Below are 12,957 nucleotides of genomic sequence, written 5' to 3' on the forward strand. Positions count from 1 at the left end.
TGTATTTTTATAAATATGAGCTAAAACTGGTAAATGACCTCCAGATGGCGACCTAATCAGCAAACAAGCAGTTTTTATGTTTGGTTCAATGTCTGTACCAGGTATCTTCTGCTTTACTAAATTAGATCAACTGGGGAAAAAGGGAGGGAAGGAGGAAGAAGTTGGGGCTTGATAGAAAGCTGCCTGGTTAGTCTTGGTCTCTTCTTCTACCCTATCAGGTTCTGGATCTCTAGCCTTGGAAGGGTCCTCTATTTGGTGAGTCAAGAGAAACTAGACAGTATTCGGTATTACATCTTGTGAGATGAGTCTCCTCACCCAACATCAATCACTTTTCTCTTCCTTTCTCCTCTTCAAATCCTTTTTAAAAATGAATGTAGAGTTCTAGCTGTTAAGTCAAAGTTTAATTACTTTCCCCACTTTAACATAACTGGTGCCTGCTGCAGACATAGATCGAAGAGACTGACTTGGAAGGCACTGAGCGTAGTAGTAGGGCACTAACAGTAGTAAGGTCACTATAGCCTATTCAAGCCCTGCAGCCCGCCAACAAGGAGGATGCCTTTTTCGGTGGGATCGACGGCGGCCTGCCATCACCCTGAGCTCAGCGCCTCATTTCATAGAGATCACTTAACAGCCTTTGGCTGGCAACAGCTTTCACTGCTCACCTGGGTTGGATTTGAATCAGTGACCGAGAGCTGAAATCTCTTAATACTGACCTCTTGAGGGTCTCCACTTGCCCTGCAGTCTAATCAAATTAGACTATATCAGAGGGGGGCAAACTACGGCCCGGGGGCCCTTCCCCCACTGTCCCCCCTCCCCTGCAGCTGCGCGGGCAGTGTTCTGGCCTGCCGCTCCTGTTGGGCAGCGTGGCGGGCTCCGGTACGGTAAGGGGGTGGGGAACAGGTTTACACCGAGTTAATGCTTGGTTTCCTTCCTTGTGCTCTTTAGTCCGTTATGATTAATACTAAATCAATGGAAGAAACTCCAGAGAACTTGCTGTAGTTCAACTATGAGGGGAAAAGTGAGAGGAAAAAAAGATAAAGGTGCCTAATTGACTCCTCTAGTGCTGGGAGCGCCTAAGCTTTTGGCGCATGAAGCCTGGAGAACGTAGAGATACAAGCAACGGCTGAATGAGCAGGCAAACGAGGGGAGAGGAGTTAGTTGCATCCATTAGTCACCACTTTTGCATGCCAATTACTGTCCCCTCCTTCCACTGCACTCCCCCATTCAATGTACAGTAGGGACTGGGCTTTGCTGGACCTATAGGAGGATCTACTTTCTCCATGACCACCTTCCCACTTGTGCCTACCTGCCGCTTGATACAATACCAGCATGGGATCTAGGGCCACGGTGATCTTGATGGTGTGTGTGATCAGGAGCAGGAGATCTACAGGGCTGGTGTGCTACACTCAGCCTCCTTTGTGATCCTCCCCAAATCTTTCCCCGAGGGGGTGATTTGAAGAAAGCTCCGTGGGTTGAATCTCCATGGGAGTCTTCTGGACCATCTCACCTTTCCGGAGGAGAGGACTGTTGTGGTTTGGCTGTTAAATGGTAATGTTAAATAAACCAGGATTAGGGCCATTTACCCTTGTAGATGCGATTGAAGGTGTTGATAATCATTAAAGCCCTATACAGTCAGGATCACAGTTATGAGACCGTCCTTCTCTTTGGACTGTACCACTAGGATCAATGGTGTGGCACTTATTTCATGAATTTGATCCCTCTTCACCACGGGTAGGGCTTTCTCAGGTGAGAGTTTCTTCACTTCTTTCTAGGCTCAGCTAGTAGGACCTCACTTCACCTCACTTCTTTCTAGGCTCAGTTAGTAGGACCTAGAGGCTTCAGGAACATCAATCTACTGGAAACCTTGTGGCCGTGGACTAGCTGGGAATAATACTTGTGAGGCTTTATTCAGTTCAGCGCTAAGTTAAGCCCTTGATTTTAGTACCGTACACTGCAAACTTGCATTGTTCCACATCTGGCTTTGCAGCAGCAGCAGTACCTACCCAAGCATCCACACTATGCACGTTGGTATTGGCCGACAGCCTGACCATACAGACAGCAGCAGAGGCTGGAGTTTGACTTCTGTGCTACTGTCCAAAGATAGCTGGATTGCTACTCTTACTTGGTACTGCTAGGAAATGTCTTGCGGGGGGGAATCAAACAGCCATGTGGTAGCTCTGTGCCAGAACTGAGCCATCTGCTGCAGTCACGTAGATCAGCTGCCAGTTGTCACACAGCACAGTTCAGCTTTCAGTAAGTGTGGTGAAAACCAAATAAATGTTAGACCTTGACACTTATTTTTAACAAGCGTTCTCAGTTCTTCAGTTACATAGTGTTGTAAATGTACAGGTTGCTTTACAAAACAGTAAGAGATCCCTCATCATTGGTATTGTACATTATGAAACTGTCACACAACTGAAAATACTCCAGACACTAGATAGTCCAGTTCCATTTAAATTATCTGTTCATATTTCTGAAAGACATTGCATCTGATTTTCAGAGGTGCTGAGTATGCACCATTTCAAGAGAAGGCCCCTCCTCCTGCCAAGACTTGTGTGCTTACTTAGCTTTATGTAGTTTCATTGATTTCAAAAAGGTTTACTCACTGACCATAAAATTAAGCAGGCATGAAGGCTTTTGCAGGATTGGGGCCAAAAGGCCCAGATCCTCAAATGTATTTAAGCACCAATGGACACTTTTGAGGATCTGGGCCAAAGTCAGTATGAGTTATGGAATTGTTCAGTCTCTGAAAATCAACCCAGTTACGCTTATCACGTACAAAAGATACTTGACTATAATGCAATAATCTGACCCAAAACAAACACTATTCTTCCATTGAGAATATCAAGATACAAACAGGTCAAAAACATCTCTGGAAAAGAAAAATTACACAAGTACACAATGCGTTGGTCATTTTCAAATACACATTCATATGTGTACATTTTACTATACGATGATAGTTACTTTTCCTATTAAATTACAGTTAATGTAATTTTAAAAAAATCTACTGTCAGATATATTACCTGGTTAGTGTTTCCCAATCAACAGCATATGCCTTAAAAGAAAATATGGAGGTGCTGAAATTAAGATAAAAACTAAAGAAAACAAAAACAAATCCAAGGGGCAAAGTTAAGTTTGTTGTTGAAAATTTTAGTTGAACATTTTTGGTGGTGGTGGTTGTTGTTTTTTTACAGATTTTTTTTCAAAATAAATTAATGTAAAATGTTTCTGTTTACAAATATTTCAGTGCAATTTTTTCAAACTTTTCATTCTCTAGTATTCAAAAGATCATTTTTTGCAATAGTTTTTGGGAAATATTTATTAACAAATAAAATTTTACTGAAATGGTTATTAAAGTTTTTCATTTACCAAAAATGTTTTTTGTAAGCAAAGTATGTGAACAACATTTCTAATAATTTATCCAATGAGAATTTTCTTTTTGGTTCCATTTTGAACAAAAAGAGGTTCAAAAAATCCAGAAGTAGCTCTAGTATTTAATAAGAATGTGACTGTGGTTGTGATGATGATGATAGGGTAAGATTTAAGAAATTCGTAACTATTCATTTCTTGCTTTAAAATACTTGTGGTTTGTAAATGAGGCAATAGATAATTCTGTTCCATTCAGGTTTATATACTATACCCATCCCACTATTATCTGAGCATTCAGTTGTCCTTCAACTATCTTAATGGATTTAGAAACTTTTTTCTTCTTTTTTGCACTTTGAAGTTACATTGTCTTCAGTAAAATGATCTTAGAGATAAATTTGGCTTAGCATAACTAGAACTTCCATTTCACAAACTCAAGTGTTTCTTCCACAAAATCAGAAAATAAACTAGGATTTACTAACAAATATCTGTTTAAACTGAAAAATCCAGAATTTCTTCTCTCGCTCAGCTGTTTTAGCTGAATATCTCCTCACTGTAATACTCTACTACTTCTTGTCGTCTTCTTGTGTGGCAAAGCAGGCTTACTATGGCAAGTCTTACTATTCTTGTGGCATAGCAGACTTACTTCTTGAGTTTATGACCGCGATGCACTGAACTTCATTTCTTGTTCATGACTTAGAGACTCAGACCTTTCCTGGTATTCCTAAAGAATTGTAGATAGAACTTTTAACACAACTTCCAGCTACCCATGAGTAATTCAGCCACTGAAATTTGTGAACATCTTAAAACACCACATCCCCTAGTAGTCTAAGCTGATAGACGTTCCTCATATACCCTCATGCTAATTTACTAGTCCAGTCAGTTAATTAGCTAAATACTGGGATTGTATAAAACCGCAACAGGTAGGCCTTTGCTGTTTTTCCTTTCTTCTTTTCTTAGAAGAACTAGGTTGTGGGTATGAAAGAGGTTGTAGCCTAATTTGAGTGTGGTCTATTGTGAGAAAAATAGCAGAGTGGTTTGAAATTTTAGATGGATTTTAATTGTGCATTTAAGACTTCAGACTTTCGGGGACCTATGTCTAAACTGGGAAAATAATGCATATTTTAAATGTGACTTCTTTTTACAATAGGAGAGTGGGGGAGATGTGTGTATTTCTATTCTAGGTGGTGCTTAGTAACATGACGATAGAGATCTCTAATTGTTCAATTTGGGTATGGTTTTTAAAAGTCATCCTCCGGTAGAGAGGGCTCTTTACTGAAGTCCAGGTCTTGGATTGGGAACTGTTACCCCCCAGAACTAGTTTTTGGAGGTCTAACAATGAGCAATTTTGAGGTGGCTTCTACCTAAGTGCAATGATCAGGAAGGGAGGGTCGGCATGATTGAGACTTCCATCGGAAAAGGGGTTCAAATTTAGAATTGTATCTTGGTATCAAGCACTTAAGTATATCTTTCTTTAGAGATGAGCTTTCACTCTGGTGCTTAGAGGTGACCTTATTTTATACTCACTGTGATCATCTATTATGAAGGCTTAGTTAACTTTCTTCTAGTGTTCTTGAGTAGCTAGTGTGAGTGTTGCAAATTGGGTTTCAGTATCCTCTGTAAATGCAAGTTTTGTGCTATATCTTCCCGTTATTACTTACTTAAATACCATTTCCAGCATTGCAGTGCTGAAACGCTATCCTCCAACTTTTTTCTTTAAAAAGACCTCCTTTGGCAATCCTATTTTGGGGTGTCTACCTAGGGGATGTCATGTCCCTCCCTTTAGCTAGCTAATGTTAAAATGAAGTTTCGAGCTCATACAGAGCTCTTCTGGTCTGGGAAATGTACTCAGAGTGCCCCAGACTCTTCAGTTTCCCAGACTTGAAGAGCTCTGTGTAAGCGCGAAAGCTCAATCTCTCTCCCCTACAGAAGTTGGTCCAATAAAAGATATGACCTCACCCACCTTGTCTCTCTCTAATATCCCAGGACCAACACAGCTACTGCAGTGCATACACATTATTCCATGCTATATTTTCTAATCTAGTTCTAAAAGTTGCAAGTAATAATGCTTGCCTCCCAGCCCTATGTTTTCTCTGTCAGAAAGTTTCCCATCCCGATATTCAGCCTAAACATGCCCTTTCTTAACTTATTCCCATTATTACTAGTTATTATCCCTCATGTTTGTGTTGCTGTGTAATATTGTTGCCCCATGGCTGTGCAGAAATGAAGGTTTACTACCTGCTCTGCCTTTCTGAATGCTGTCCAAACCTGTATCAGCTCTTTCTTTTGTCCCTATATCACAATACAAATGTAGTTCTACTTGGCTGTCACCCCCAGGTCTCTTTCAGCATTAATAATTCCAGGTGTCTCCCTCCTTTTGAATATGTATGCTGGATTATTTTCCCCAGAAGTAGCTGAGTATATTTTTCCAAGTTGCTTCCTAGATTTTGTTTTCTGCCCATGCATTCTAAGGCCAGACTACCTGCATAATATAGGCCATAGAATTTAATCCAGTACCTCCTACATCAAACTCATAACTGCTCATGAATCTGACGTGTATCTTTCACAAAGACATCCAATCTTGATTTTAAAGACACCAAATGATGGGGAATCCACTATATCTCTCGGTAGATTATATATTAATTCTGTACCTTGCTCCATTTCTTTATCTGTCCTGTCAGGTTTTAGAATCTAGAGGACTCCCAAATTATCATCTGTGAATTTCACTAGTGTGCTGTTCACACCCTTTTCCGGATTATTAGTAAGACATTATATGAGACAGGTTTTAAGATCTAAATCTAAAACCAAATCTGACTTGCTTGGCTTTCATTTTTAAAGCAGTTTCTAAGACTCCTGCTCTTGGCTAAGGACTCTGCAGCTTGTATCAATGAGGTGTGCAAAATATCAGTCTGATGTTGCCTGTGTGAACTTACTGAGACGGCGTCATTGGTGCTTTTCCTTACCAAGTTAGTATGAATTGGAAGGGTCTTAAAGGTGTCCCACCTTACTTTAAGGAATGTTTTGCTTCCTGAGCACTTGAATGGGTATCTCTAGATGCTGCTGTGTCATGGAGCTCTTGTAACAAATCAATGTTGATCTTTGTATGCCTTTTTCCTCCCTTACACAATGACTCTAAGGGGAATAATTCCAGGAGAGGCCATTAGAAAGCTCCACAGGGAAGTATGTATTCTGTTTCCCTAGTCTAAGTATGCACTTGATTTTTGGTTTGGTTGCAAACTGAAGCACAGCGTCCGAGAGATCCAAAGACTGGCCAATGGCATTTTCAAGTGATAAAATAGCAAGCGATATCAATCTCTTGTTGGCCATCATCGACCGAATATATGTTTTAATGAGCCTGAGCTTTGAAAAGTAGCAATCACCACTCACGACTGTGACTGGCAGTGTGAGCAGAATCCTCAAAGCTATCCACACATTTGGAAAAGTGTGCTTCAGCTCTGCATCATGAATGAATTGGAGAACCTGGGGTGGAGAGTGCTTCCCGTGTTGCAAAATGTGACAGGTGTTGTTCAATTCAACATAGAGATCTTTATCATTGACATCTGAACATTCCATTCCCCATGTGTCAGTGTCTGGTGAAGGTCTGTACAACTGTTCAAGAACATTACTAAGGTAATACAACCCCCCGCAACTCCACCCCCAGGTCCTTTTGTGGTGCTTCATTTGTCCAAACCTTTCTTCAAGGGACACTAAAGCATTGTAAACGAGTGAGCAAAAAACCTCCCTCTTGAATTTTTCTTCCGAGCTTCCCATTACCTCATCTCTTCCCTCAGAACCAAACTGTCTCTTCTGACGAATACAAGTTTCCTTGAAGACAGGCTCAACTCCTAAGTTTTCCGCCATTTCTTTGGCAGCAGTGATGGCACCTCCAAATCCATTATCTCTGTGGGCCACGATGAAATTAAGTCAGCTTCTCCTTAAAGTAGTAGTGGTCGCAATGTCCATCAACTGAGTTTGTAACGCTTTGCTTACAATGTTTACTTGGAACAGGACATTTGAAGTCAGTGATCTGGTTTTCCAGGCTTTGCACCTTGTGTTGGATTCTGGCCTTGGCTTTACTTGACTACAGCAGTTCCATGAGGGTGTCGTAAACCTCAGGCACTCGGTATTTCACTGGCCTTTCGCTGTCAATGTGGCTCTCCCAGCAAGTGTCACTAGTGGCTTCAGAGTCAGATTTGTAGCATTGTCCATGACCTACAGGATTTTCCACCTGATAGTTGATGCTGAAAACAGGATGTATATCCCTTGCAGTACTTTGAAGAGAGAGATTGAATCTAAAGAAGACACTGCATCTGACACAACCAGGTTGAGGGAATGACAACCACAAGGCATGAAGAAAGCTTTTGAATTCAGCATAAGGATTCTTGCCAGGACACCACTGTTTCCTCCCTTCATATTCATGCTGTTATTGTAGCCTTGGCTGCGGCAGTTGTGAAGCTTTATTTTATTCTCATTCAAAACGTTCATGAAGAGTTCTGTTAAGCCTTTTCCAGTAGAGTCATCCACTGACTGGAAACAGCTTAAGTGTTCCTTTACTTGGATACAGCCATCCTTGTCATCAGCAAATCTTACTGTAAATGACATCTTTTCCGTGTGACTAATGTTGGGAGTGCAATCCATTATTATGGCATAGTAATTCACTTTTCCAAGCCGCATCAATATGTTATCAAGAACCTTCCTTGCCATAAGGTCAATCAATTTGTTTTGAATTTGTAACCCTTCTGCCAGGTGGAGCCAGCAGCAACCAGGGCGGGGTTCAATATCTAGGGGTTCCTTTTCAACAATACAACACAGAACTGGCTCAAGCTCCCTCCCAGTAACCTGGGAAAATTACACACCACCCCTGGACGCCTCTGACAGGCAATACTTTCCCATTTGCAAGCACAGAGTCTGAGTGTAGAAAAGAAACTTTTAATGAAAGGAAGGAACTCACCTGACATTAATTAGGGAAAACGCCACAAGCAGGATTCATAAACATAAACCTGTAAGCAGGATACCCACCCCAGAGCGTGTGGGGCAATTTCTTCTGTCTCATGTTCTTGAGTTCTACAACCAAAACTTCCTTTACTGTGCCACGCCTTCCCTTCGCCGCCGCCCCCGCTTCCTCACCATACCCTACTCACAGTGGTTGACCTTGGTCAGTGAGGACCGAGGGTTCAGAGGTGCATCTGTGTGAGTTCACCTCACACCTGGGGAAGAAGGTGATTGCTCCACCATCTGAGTGCTTGCTTTGGCTGGCTGCCTCGCCAGCCACTGTTCCTCGCTGCTTGGCTGCCTGGCCATTCTGCCAGCCGCTATTCCTAGCTGCCTCTCGCTGGCTGCTCCCAATGACAAGCCACCTCCCGCCAGCTGAATGCTCGCCTTCTGCTGCCATCTGCCTCTCTGCTGTGACCTCTGCAGGTCAGTCTCTTAGTGACTGTCAGCTCCTAGGTTTCAGAGTAGCAGCCGTGTTAGCCTGTATCCACAAAAAGAAAAGGAGGACTTGTGGCACCTTAGAGACTAACAAATTTATTTGAGCATAAGCTTTCATGAGCTTTCGTGTAGAGCTTTCTTTTTGTCAGCTCTTAGTGATTTTTAGCTCTTAACAGGCTGGGCAGAAACACTGTCCCTGCACAAGTGATTTCAGCTCTTATTGAGCACTTAAAATAACAAAAGGTTCCTAATGGAGCCTATTTAGCTTTATCTTTGAAAAGTGGGGAGTTAAACCAGACCGTGGACCCTTAGGGAGAGTCCACACCTCCTAGCTGGGAAACATGTCTCCTCCTCACCCCTGTTACTTTCATCGGGGTCTGGCGTTCGAGCCCCTGGCTTAACGAGGTCCTTTCAGCTGAGGGTGACCTCCTTATTTGGGACAGGTTAAGCACAGTTTTGCTCCCCTTTACTCATACAATAAAGACAATAACATTAATAGAATCATAGGACTGGAAGGGACCTTGAGAGGTCATCTAATCCAGTCCCCTGCACTCATGGCATTACTAAGTATTATCTAGACCATCCCTGACAGGTGTTTGTCTGACTTGCTCTTAAAAATCTCCAATGATGGAGACTCCACAACCTCCCTAGGCAATGTATTCCAGTGCTTAACCACCCTGACAGTTAGGAAGTTTTTTCTAATGCCCAGCCTAAACCTCCCGTGCTGCAATTTAAGCCCATTGCATCTTGTCCTATCCTCAGAGGTTAAGAAGAACAATTTTTCTTCCTCCTCCTTGTAACAACCTTTTACATACTTGAAAACAGTTATCATGTCCCCTCACATTCTTCTCTTTTCCAGACTAAACAAACCCAGTTTTTTTCAATCTTCCCTCATAAGTCATGTTTTCTAGACCTTTAATCATTTTTGTCACTTTTCTCTGGACTCTCTCCAATTTGTCCACATTGTCCTTCCTGAAATGCGGCACCCAGAACTGGACACAATACTCCAGATGAAGCCTAATTAGCACAGAGTAGAGCAAAAGAATTACTTCTCGTGTCTTGCTTATAACACTTCTGCTAATACATCCCAGAATGATGTTTGCTTTTTTGGCAACAGTGTTACGCTGTGGACTCATATTTAGCTTGTGGTCCACTAGGACCTCCAGATCTCTCTTTGCAGTACTCCTTCCTAGGTAGTCATTTTCCATTTTGTATGTGTGCAATTGATTGTTCCTTCCTAAGTGGAGTGCTTTGCATTTGTCCTTATTGAATTTCATCCTATTTACTTCAGACCATTTCTCCAGTTTGTCCAAGTCTCTCCTCTTCCCCAACTAGCTGTCTGGAAAGAACTCATTCAGACCCTGCTTACAAATTGTTTTGCTGTAGTAATGGTCGATAGCTTCTTTACGAACTACTCAATGCAGGTGCTCACGCATGACATTGTCATATTTCCCAAGGAGCGCTACTAAACTGAGGAAATTACCATTATGTTCCGTGAACAACTTATCCAAACCCCAGAAAGGCAAATTATTCTTTGCAGGGAAGAGGGTAATTGAGATCAGAGGCTTGAGCACGTTCCTTCAAAGCTGGGTTTCTACATTAATAATGCGCTGGTTTTCTGGATCTATGCATTTATTCAGCTTGAACCTGGACTGGAATGCCATCCATTTGGAGTAGGCCATAAAATGGCCAGATGCCTTTTCATGTTGCTTCAAAGCATCAGCTAAGTTATGCCAGTAATTGTACCCCGAAAGCACAAGCAATCATTTGGCATTCTTGTCAAATATTTTGCAATAAAAACAGAACACGTTGTCTATTGATTCTGAGTAAACTAGTTAATGCCGATTCAGTTTCTTAGCATTCTTGAGCACTCTTTCGCAGTGTGACTTTGAGAAGTGTCGCTTCTGCTCATTTACTGGAAACATCATATCCTTGAATTTGCCCAGCCCCTTCAAAATTTTATGATCAGTATCGGCAGAGTTTAGGATTGCTGGCCATAAAGCAGGATCTGATGTATCGATTTGTGGGGTGTAATTTTTCTCACTGCTGTTTCTGTCATCATGCGAGGCTGATTCTTCTCTATTGTTTCTCTCCTTTCCATGTAAACCAGATTTTTCTTTATAATCACTCTCCTTTACATCGCCAGGAAAACTGGACGATTCTTCATCACTTTCCTCACATTTCTATTCCTTATCAGGTAAATCTGCTAATTCCTTAGTAATAAGACTTCCATAATTTACACTTTGCTCCTCAATTTCTTCTGCACTGGGACACTCACTATTGCCTAAAGCAGGGGTGGCCAACCTGTGGCTCCAGAGCTGCAAGGCTCCTCAGACGTTAATAAGTGGCTCCTTGCATATGTGCTGACTCCAGGGCTGGAACTACAGTTGCTAACTTTCCACTGCTCAACCCTAGGCCCTGCCCCCACTCCACCCATTCCCCCAAGGCCCCCACACCTTCCCCTGAGCCTGCTCCTCCCGCTCCTTCCCCCGTGCCCTTGCTCCTCCCGCTCCATCCCAGAGCCTCCTGTACACTGCGAAACAGCTGATCACGGTGGGCAGGAGGCACGGGGAGGGAGGGAGAGGTGCTGATCGGCAGGGGTGCCAGCGGGCAGGAGGTGCTGGGCCTGGCGGGGTGAGTGTGGGGTCTGCTCATGTATTATTGTGGCTCTTTGGCAATGTACATTGGTAAATTCTGGCTCCTTCTCAGTCTAGCCACCCCTGGCCTAAAGCCGAGTCTGTGTTGTTCTGTTTCAGATATTTTCCCATCAAATTTGCCCCTTGCTTCAAATGAGATTGCAGCTGAACTTTTTGCTTCCTATATTGAGTACCTGAAAGCTTCTTTGGGGTCATCTTTTATTTTCTATGGGGAAAAACAGACAGTATTAGGGAGAACAAAAGTCTATATTCCGCAGTCTTAGAAAGTTATCAAACATTATGTGTTAAGCATGGCAAAAGGAGTAACAGTATTTCTTTTATATTGTTGCTTAGATAAGGGTTCAATAGTTATTTCTGGTGTCTCATTAAATAGTCCTTTATTAGTCTGTATTTACTCTCTTCAAGTCTTAAACCCCAAAGTACTTTCACAATTACACAATATTGCAGCTGGGCTCTCACTTCACTCCATATCTCACTGACTGACTGGCAGGGCCCTGCCCCTTACGCACCCATGAGGCTCTGGCTGACAAGATTCGAATCGGTTCAAAGAAAATGTCGTTCTCAAAAAATCTGGAAGGTTGCACGAGATACTGCAAAGGTCCAGAACGTTCCGCAGCCGGAACACCTGAAACATTTTACTTCAAACATTCTATTTTCCCATGTGTCGCTAACAACACAGAGGGCACCTCGAGCCTGGCACTTCCTGAGCCTGGCAGCCCTGGACACCCCCGTGAGCATGGGGCTGCAGTGTTAACTGGTTTGTGTCTAGCCCGTCTCTCTTTCAGCCCCATCCATCGTGGGCTTGCCAGGGCTGCCCTGCCTTGCCAGAGGGTGATACCAAAGCCCTTCCCATGGGGCCCCAGAGGGAGCTGACAGGTGAGGCTCCGGGTCTCTCCCAGGGGGCTCGAGGGGGGGAGAGAAGCGGGACTGGGAAGAGGCTCTGGGTCCTATCCCTCTGGACGGGACCCTAGGTAGGAGGCTCTGGATTACCCCCCCCCCCGACTCCCCAGAGGAGCGGGGTCTCCCTGGTTCCTTTCCCCATGGGGCCCTGGAAGGAAGGGTTCCGGCTGCTCCCCCATCCCCATGGGGCCCTGGCGGGGGGGTTGGGGGGGGACTCGGCCGGCTCCCACTCTTCGGGGGCCGGGCTGGGGGCGGTTCCCGTTCCTGCGGGGCAGGGGGAGGCGCGGCGGGGGCGGGCCGCCAGGTGGCGCTGCAGGGGCCAGCGGCGGGGTCGCTCTGTGCGCGGCACGGCGCTCGGCGGCAGCCCGGTCCCGGCCGCCGGAAGTGACGCCGCGAGCGGAGCCGAGCGGCCTCCGGTGACATTTTCTCTCGGTGGCGCTCAGGGCGGGGAGCGGGGCAGGCGGCGGCGGCGACCCGGCCTCGGCCCCCCATGTCCGAGCTGCTCCCCCGCGAGGGGGAGGCGAGGAGGAGCCGCAGTGGCGGCGGCGGCGCTGGCATTGGTGAGCGACGCGCGTTCAGCCGCTGGGGGCTCGGGCCAGTCTCG

The 12,957-nt window shown here is 44.3% G+C and overlaps 1 protein-coding gene across 2 annotated transcripts in view; it reads left to right on the forward strand.

Annotated features, from left to right (window-relative positions):
• The first annotated feature begins 12,756 nt into the window (after positions 1–12,756).
• The window catches only part of ARK2N (arkadia (RNF111) N-terminal like PKA signaling regulator 2N), an 80,417-nt gene continuing 80,216 nt past the window's right edge, over positions 12,757–12,957 (forward strand). Inside the window, exon 1 of one of the 2 annotated variants that reach the window (XM_077816644.1) lies at positions 12,757–12,913. The gene's annotated coding sequence lies outside the window, so the exon portion shown is untranslated. The remainder of the gene's footprint in view (positions 12,914–12,957) is intronic. The other variant, XM_077816642.1, reaches the window with a different exon arrangement.

This window comes from Eretmochelys imbricata, chromosome 5 (assembly GCF_965152235.1).
Source record: "Eretmochelys imbricata isolate rEreImb1 chromosome 5, rEreImb1.hap1, whole genome shotgun sequence".
Lineage (NCBI taxonomy): Eukaryota > Metazoa > Chordata > Testudines > Cheloniidae > Eretmochelys > Eretmochelys imbricata.